This window comes from Macaca mulatta, chromosome 3 (assembly GCF_049350105.2).
Source record: "Macaca mulatta isolate MMU2019108-1 chromosome 3, T2T-MMU8v2.0, whole genome shotgun sequence".
Lineage (NCBI taxonomy): Eukaryota > Metazoa > Chordata > Mammalia > Primates > Cercopithecidae > Macaca > Macaca mulatta.
The window spans coordinates 111,268,500-111,277,569 of NC_133408.1; the positions used below are offsets into that span (position 1 = coordinate 111,268,500).

General features: G+C 40.5%; 1 long non-coding RNA gene across 1 annotated transcript in view; it reads right to left on the minus strand.

Annotated features, from left to right (window-relative positions):
* The window catches only part of LOC144340086 (uncharacterized), a 44,900-nt gene extending 36,064 nt beyond the window's left edge, over nucleotides 1–8,836 (minus strand). Inside the window, exon 1 of the long non-coding RNA XR_013415810.1 lies at nucleotides 8,620–8,836. This is a non-coding gene — a long non-coding RNA (uncharacterized LOC144340086). The remainder of the gene's footprint in view (nucleotides 1–8,619) is intronic.
* Between the last annotated feature and the right edge of the window lie 234 nt (nucleotides 8,837–9,070).

A 9,070-nucleotide genomic window follows, 5' to 3' on the forward strand; every position in this document is an offset into this window, starting at 1 on the left:
TCATTTATCGGGCTCTTCTATCTGCCATGTACTCTTTCAAGGACTTTACTTGTATTAAATTATTTAAAACTTACAGGTCTTATAAAATATAATGAAATCCTATTTGAAGGATTTTATAGATGAGGAAACAGGGGCAGACAGCTTAAGCAACTTGCCTAAAGTCATGGTCATAGTAAGTGGCATAGCCTGGGCCCCAGAGTTCATGTTGGTAACTAGAACTAGCCTCTCAGTTTCACAATGGTTTCAATTCCACCTTAAGTTCCTAGGTGTCAAGGGAGTGTGGAATGAGAATTTTCTAACTATTTCTTTGAAGGGACCATTTGTCTCTTGCAAAATTTCCTAAGAATTGGCCTCTCAAGTGCAGACCCAAGACATTTCCTGAAGTCCCAAGTGACAGGGCTCATGGGCTGCCAGCTTCATCAACAGCATCCCTGCAGATGCTAACTATTTATACTTTGCCACAGCTTGGAGCTACTTATCAGTGGGGAGTGTGACTGGAAAGCTTCAAGGCAAATACAGTCACTAATACATAGTGCTTAAGAATGTAAATTCAAGGTCAAAGAAGCACAAATCTCCAGATCTGCCATTTGATAGACATGGCAAATATTTAACCCTTTTAACATCAATGATTTTATCTGTGAAGAAGGGGTAAGAAAGACAGCTACATGATAAGACTGCTCTAAATGTGATAATCATAATGACAATAATAATTGAATGATGCACATAAAATGCTTACCACCAGACTGAAACTGCTCAATAAGGACTATTATTTTCATGATTAAGGTTTTTATCTCCCTTCAACAAACTAAGCATCAAAGGAACACGTCTCAAAATAATGATAAGACCCATCTATGACAAACTCACAGCCAATATCATACTGAACAGAAAAAAGCTTCAAGAATTCCTCTTGAGAACTGGGACAAGACATGGACGCCCACTCTCACTATTCCTATTCAACACAATACTGACAGTTCTAGCCAGACTAATCAGGCAAGACAAACAAATAAAAGGCCTCTACATAGGAAAAGAAGAAGTCAAACTACCTCCCTTCACAGATAGTATGATTTTATACCTAGAAAACCCTAAAGACCAACCCAAAGAGCTCCTGGAACTAATAAACAACTTCAGTAATATTTCAAGATGTACAAAAATCAGTAGAATTTCTACACACCAATAACGTTCAAGTTGAGAGCCAAAACAAGAATACAATCCCATTTACAATGACACACACAAAAAATGAAACTACCTAGGAATACACCTAACAAAGGAGGTAAAAGATCTCTATGAAGAGAACTGCAAAAGCATTACTGAAAGAAATAATAGATGACGTAAACAAATGGAAAAACATGCTATACTCATGGATTGGAAGACTCAATATCATTAAAATGGCATACCACCCAAAGCAATCTACAGATTCAATGCTACTCTATCAAACTATCAACATCATTTTTCACAGAATTAGAAAAAACTATTTTAAAATTCGCATAGAACCAAAAAAGAGCCCAAAGAGCCTAAGCCATCCTAAGCAAAAAGAACAAAGCTGGAGGCATCACATTATCCAACTTCCACTATACTATTAGGCCACAGTAACCAAAACAGCATGGTACTGGTACAAAAACAGACACATAGGCCAAAGCAACAGAAGAAAGAACCCAGAAAGAAGGATGCACAACTACAGGCACCTGAAATTCAACAAAGTCAACAAAAATAAGCAATGGGAAAGAACTATTCCATAAATGGTGCTGGGATAACTGGCTAGCCGTTGGCTGAAGACTAAAACTGGACCCCCAACTTTCACCACGTACAAAAATTAACTCAAGATGGATTGAAGATTTAAATATAAGACTTCAAACTCTAAGAATCCTGGAAGAAAACCTAGGAAACACCATTCTGAACATCAACTTTAGGAAAGGATATATGACTAAGTTCTCAAAAGCAATGGCAACAAAAACAAAAACTGGTAAGTGAGACCTAATTAAAAACTAAAGAGCTTCTACACAGCAAAAGGAACTCAGTAGACAACCTACACAATGGGAGATAATAGACAACCTACACAATGGGAGAAAATATTTACAAACTCTCACAAAGGTCTAATATCCAGAATCTATAAGGAACTTAAACAATTCAACAAACAAAAAACAAATAAACCTATTAAAAAGTGGGCAAAAGACATGAACAGACACTTCCCAAAAGAAGACATACAAGCAGCCAACAAACATGTGAATAAATGCTCCACATCACTAATTATCAGGAAAATGCAAATCAAAATCACAGTGAGATACCATCTACACTAATCAGAATGGCTATTACTAAAAAGTCAGAAAATAACAAATGCTGGCAAGGCTGCAGGGGGAAAAAGGGAACACTTACACACTGTCTGTGGGAATGAAAATTAGTTCCGCCACCATGGAAAGTAGTTTAGGGATTTCTCAAAGAACTTAAAACAGAACCGCCATTGACCTTGCATTCCCATTACTGGGTATATATCTGATACGGTTTGGCTGTGTCCCCACCAAAATCTCATCTCGAATTGTAGTTTCCATAATCCCCATGTGTCACAGGAGGGACCAAGTGGGAGGTAACTGAATCATGGGGGCAGTTTCCCCTATGCTATTCTCAAGATAGTAAGTTCTCATGCAATCTGATGGTTTTATACAGGGCTTCCCTCTTCGCTAGGTTCTCATACTTCTCCTTCCTGCCATCATGTGAAGAAGGACGTGTTTGCTTCCCTTTCTGCCATGACTGTGTCCTAAGGCCTCCCCAGCCACGCTGAACTGTGAGTCAATTAAACCTCTTTCCTTCATAAATTACCCAGTCTTGGGTATGCCTTTATTAGCAGCATGAGAATGGACTCATGCAATATCCAAAAGAAAATAAGTTGTCCTACCAAAAAGACACTCATGTTCATCACAGAGCTATTCACAATAGCAAAGATATGGAATCAATCCAGGTGCCCATCAATGGTGGATTGGATTAAAAAAAAAAGTGGTACATACATGCCATGGAATACTAAGCAGCCATAACAAAGAGTAAAATCACATCCTTCACAGCCACATGAATTGTAATTGGAAGCCATTATCCTAAGTGAATTAATGCAGGAACAGAAAACCAAATACTGTATGTTCTCACTTATAAGTGGGAACCAACCATTGGGTACCCATAGACATAAAGATGGTAACAACAGACACTGGAAACTACTAGAGGAGGGCAGGGGGGGAGCATGGGTTGAAAAACTCTTGGGTACTATGCTCACTACCTGGGTGACGGGATCCATCATACCCCAAACCTTAGCATCACGCAGTATGCCTATGTAACAAACCTGCACATGTACATCCTGAATCTAAAATAAACGTTGAAATTATTTAAAAAATTGTATCTTCTTTTAGTTTCTTGCTATAACTATCTTTCTCTTCCACTTAACCTTATTTTAAGTGTGTTGCATGACATTGGGTTTAATATGATAAATTGCCTCAATTCAGTCCTTTTTACAAATTAAACAGGATTCGAATAATTTAAAATTAGGTAGGTTTGTTCCTGGTAATAGAAAAATATTATGTTTTCAGCAATGGGTAATGTGTTATTATAAGTATGTATTGGGGGGGAGATGTGCAAAAGATAAAGGAAGCAGAAAACCCAATAACTCAGTCTTACCTTGCCACATAGAAACAAAAATGGTTGCTCAACAGCTGCAGGAACCTCAGCAACAAAATTCAAATGTCTCTGTCAATGGCAAGACTTAGTTTCCCTCTCCATCTCTACTTTTTGTGTGTTCATCCTTTCTTCTCGTACTACTTTCAGCAGCATCCTCATTTTCTACCCCATGTCCTTTACTCACCTAAGCTTCTGTTCATTTATAGTTTTTGCCATCCTCTACTTTTGTGTTACGTATGGTCATCATAGTCTGACTCTGACCATTTCTGCTGACTTTAGCTTTAGCTTCCACTGCTAACTGATATCTATCTTGATGTTCTACTTCAAACTGCTGATATAGAGATGCTGATTGACCTAGATCCTCTTTTCATACCGGAACATGTCAATCATAGGCCACTAACCAGTCTATGCATTGACTGCACTGGTTAGTTTCCCACCTTTGGTCTAATTAGTTGTGTTGCAATAGGTGGTGTCATATGGTACAAATAATTGAGCCTACTACTGTCCCTTCAGCAAGATCCCTGATGTAGCAATTGTTAATACCTCATAGGTCCCAGTGAGTATGACAAGGTACTATGCCCTTCTGGACTTCAGATTTTAGAATCGTAGGAATGGTCCAGGGTATAGAGGCATTCACACCACAATAAAACTACTCTTTAAACCCATTGTCAAGGTTACTTTTAATGAATAATTTTTTCTTTGTTTCTGTCAGGAAGAGTGATGCATCCACTCTTTCTGACAAATTTCTTGACTCACAATGTTAAGAATATCCTCATATTTGCATAGAGTTTTACGTTGTCAAAATTAATTTCAGCAGCATATGAAAGAAAAGCCAACTTAACAAAGGCTTAAACACAAAAGGCATTATTCTGTCATATAAAGAAAATATGAAGGCTGGCAGCCCAATGCTGACTTAGCGGATCCACAAATTCATCAGTGTTTTACCTTGTACAGTTTTTCATTCCAATATCCCTACAGCGAGGAGCCTCATCTCCACCATCCAAAATAGTATCTAGAGTGTTCAGCCATTACACCCATATTCCAGTAAGCAGGATTGATGAGAAAAAATGGAAGAATCTGAATCCTTCCTTTTAAAAAGTATAATACAATACTGCCTCTTACTGCTTATTTGCCAGACTTTGTGACATAGCTGCACAAGGATGCGAGAGATGCTGGGAAATATAATCATTTAGCCGAGTCAATAGGCCCTTAAAGTGAATTTGCAGTTTTATGATGGAGAAGGAGAAGAACAATGGATTTCTTGAGATAATCAGTGGTCTTTGTGATACTCTGCTCTTTTGGTTATTCAACTCTTTCCATGTGCATTCCTCTCCTACAAAAAGAACACGCTTCCTCTCCAGCAGACATGAACCAAAATCGTCCCCAGTTACTGCATTTAGCTCAAAGTCCAGGATCTCTGGGTGACGTACAGTTCTCTCCATCAGGTCAAAATATTGACCGTCATAATCTGGTGATCTGAATACTAAGAAAATCCTGCCTGAGGCACACTTGCTACACTCTGGCAGGAAAGGAACAGCACAACAGTAATAAAGCCTCCCAGACGGAAATGGGAAGAATGACCAACACAGCACACCCACTGGCTGAAGCAATGATAAAATCCATCTGGATTTTATAATTCAATAGAGTTGAAAGATGCCCAGCCCCAGCAGTGAGGTTGGTTCCTTGGTTTACCTTCTTGTAGCTTCTGGTTCTGCCTTCTGGGAAAGCACTCTTAGCCATTCTCTGTGACCCTTTGGTCTTTTTTCCTGGGGGACTTCTCTATGTCCACTATCAGCTGTGGACATAGTGAACTAGGTTCTGGAGTGAATGGCCGACTGGGGACCTGCACAGCTTTCACAGCTCCCTTCCAACTGAGACCCAAAGCCCACTCAAAAGGTTTAATTGTCCCAGGGCACTGTAGACCAAGTTTGGGGTCTCTTTGCCAATGTCATTCTTCAAATCTTAGTAGGCTTCTATTTGTTTCCAGTTAGTTCCACATACAAATAACCAAGATCTTGTGTGTACTAAGTTTTTCAGCCCGGTAACTCTCATTTTTATTTGCTGTCTTCTCTTCATTATCTATTGCCCTCTCTCTCAAATGAGTGGGAGCCACTAAGACACTATTTGATAAAACAGGCTTGGATGGGAAAATAAGAACCCTAAGCTAATACTTTCAATCTAGCTCCCATTGTCTGCAGAGAGCTCTTGCTTGCTTGCTTGCTTGCTTGCTAGCTATAGCTCTTGCAGGCACTGTATTATCTCCTACTAAGGAGGGCTACGCAGCTTCCAACACGTACAAGTGCTCTGATTTGAGCTACGGAAAAAGAAGGCTTTTTCAAAATTTCAGCACCTCAAATCACAGGACACATAGGCAATTTATGCCACAGGATACTCTCAGAGAGAGCCTTTGTAGAAACCAATGTGTTTCCTGTCTGGCATACTGTAGACCGAGCTCCTCTCTCACTCCTACAGGACTTTGCTAAAAATGGCAAAAGGTACACAACACCCACTAACATTCTGATGTTTTCCTACCATTTCCTTCCCTTTTGCTTTCACTCTAATTCATATGTGGTTTGACTTCCAAAGGACAAAAAGTGACCATGTGACCAGATATTTTCCTGTGCCATATTAAGAGTTATTCGTTGTCCAGCCTTTGCTATCTGAGTACCCATTACCTAAATGCCTCCTCACGACTAGGCCGGGGCACATGCTGTTGAGTTCTGTTATTGCACCCCACCTCCAGATGCCAAATTCTGTATTTGTTAGGATTCAGCTTGTATATAAATAAAACATCCCAACATAACAGAGTCTAAACAACATAGGGTTTGTTTTTCTCTCACATAAAATAAAATTCGGCCAAGTTCAGTGGCTCATGCCTGTAATCCCAGCACTTCGGGAGAATAAGGCAGGTGGATCACCTGAGGTCAAGAGTTCAAGACCAGCCTGGTCAACATAGTGAAACGCTATCTCTACTAAAAAATACAAAAACATTAGCCAGGCGTGGTGGTTGGAGCCTATAATCCCAGCTACCTGGAAGGATCAGGCAGGAGAATTGCTTGAACCTGGGAGGTGGAGGTTGCAGTGAGCCGAAATCATGCCACTGCACTCCTTCCTGGGCTACAAGAGTGAAACTCAAAAGAAAGAGGGAAGGAGGGAAGGAGGGAAGGAAGGAGGGAAGGAGGGAAGGAAGGAAGGAAGGAAGGAAGGAAGGAAGGAAGGAAGGAAGGAAGGAAGGAAGGAAGGAAAGAATTAATTCTGGGGACAAATATGCTAGGAATCCCCCCAGAGCAAGGAATAAGCATGCTTACTGTCCAGTCTATGAAAAATAATATCCCTCTGCAGAGCAAGGCCAGGCTTTCTGATTTGCCCATTATAAAATACTTTGGTTCCTAAATTTTGGGTTCATCTCACGTAATACAATTCATTGCTTGTATCTGACCCTCTTCATGTCACCCTGTGGGACCTGGAATTCAAGGGAACACTACAAATGCTACTACCTAGCAACTGTGGCTGCTATGAGTAGCACAGCCTCGTGTTTCTGACCCAGTGGTTGCATGTCTTCCTTCAGCATCCATAGAACTGTGAGAGGCTAATTTCTTAGCTTAGCACCAATTATTAGGGCAAACTCTCAGACCCGTTCCAGTTCTCAATGGATAAAACAGATAATAAATATTAGCTCTGTTTCCAGGGTGAAAATTATGCTCGGGGAAGTAGTCAGAGTCACCTAAATTCACACAACCTATGAAATTTCTTCCCACCCTCATCCAGCATGCATTGCCCCACCCATAGTTGCTTCTGTGGAACCAGAAATAGTTTTGGTGAAAGTTGTGGAAAGTGGCTCTTTGTCTTAGAAGCAGGTCTTGATGCTAGGATGAGGCAAAAGTGTCTCTCAAGGTGCAAAATGTAACCAGGCACTCAGACTCAGATGCGCAGCCTGCACTTGCATGAGGCTGAGAACGAACGCCTCCTTAAATACTATGCCCTAGGACATTATGCCAGGCGAAATAAAGCAGCCACAGAAGGACAAACACTGCATGATTCCATTTATATGAGGTGTCTGAAATAACCAAACTCATAGAGGCAGAGAGTAGAATGGTGACTGTCAGGGGCTGAGGATTACCGGAAAGAAGAGTTGTTCAACAGATACAAAGTTTCAGTTATGCAAGATGAAAACTTTCTAGAGATGTGCCGTACAACACTGTGCCTATGGTTAACAATATTGTATCATACACTTAAAAATTAAGAGGGTAGATCTCAGGTTAAGTGCTTTTACCACTAATATCAGACACACACACACACACACACACAGACACACACGCTAACAGCCTCACTTAATCCTGGCCCTGATTAGAAGTCTTCCAATCTAGTACTTTTTCTGTCTTTAGATGGATTTCCTTCTTACCTACAAATATCCTTACATTTTCTAACCCCACCATATCTGTCCTCAAAATCTGTAATTTGAAACAAATCTAAGACACATTCACCCAGTATCAAATAACTGCCAACCACTTAATACTATACGCGCAGCACTGTTCCATTCTGAAAGTAAGTTTTGCCACAGAAGGAGCAGTAAGAGTAGAATCTCAAGGATTATACCGAGAATTGTATGCTTCATGTGAAACATTCAAGGGAGAATTTATGGTTGGGAGGGACACTGATAAAATACTTTTAAAACACATAAAAATCATACCACTCCATATTACCAGGTACCAATACCATGTTTATCCCTTAAATCTAGAATCCAATATGTGAGGGTTATTAATAGCAAAAAGAATTTTTTAAAGAAATCCTAACAATTAATTTCAGAAGCAGAGATGGCCTCATTTGTCCTTTTAAAAACGGAGACAAGGGAAGGCTGAAAAGGCACTTCTATTCACAGTCATCCTCACTTCGGTCGAGCCACGGGAAGAAATGAAGGGATTCTCCATCAGCCAGATGGTGCGCGAGAGAAGTCAAGCAAAGACAAACCTTCGATTCTCTCTCTGCCTGGAAGCTGCTGGCATCTCCGTCCAAGTGCTGAACAAATGGGACTTTGTGTGCTCTCATAAGAGATCTCTTTGATGTTCTGGCATCCCGATTGGCAACTTTTCATATCTGGCCATCTTAGAGCAGGGGAGATTGAGAAACAGAGAGAGGAAGAACCAGGGGAAGAAGGCTGGCTCCAAGCCCAGTGGGTAAACATGCTGGCTGCCTTCTCACACAGATTACTTTTCAAAAATGAAAAGGGAGTGTTCAGCTTCGCTTGGAATGAAGATGAGGAAATGACTCTCAGCTGTCCACACACAACAAAACAACCAACCACTACAGAGTAGGGGAGCCTTCCATCCAAGGTAGACCAGACGGGATTTGTCTCCCAGACCCAGAATATATGTTCCCCTTCAATAATGTTTATACTGATAGTATCTTCAGCATCCTGACG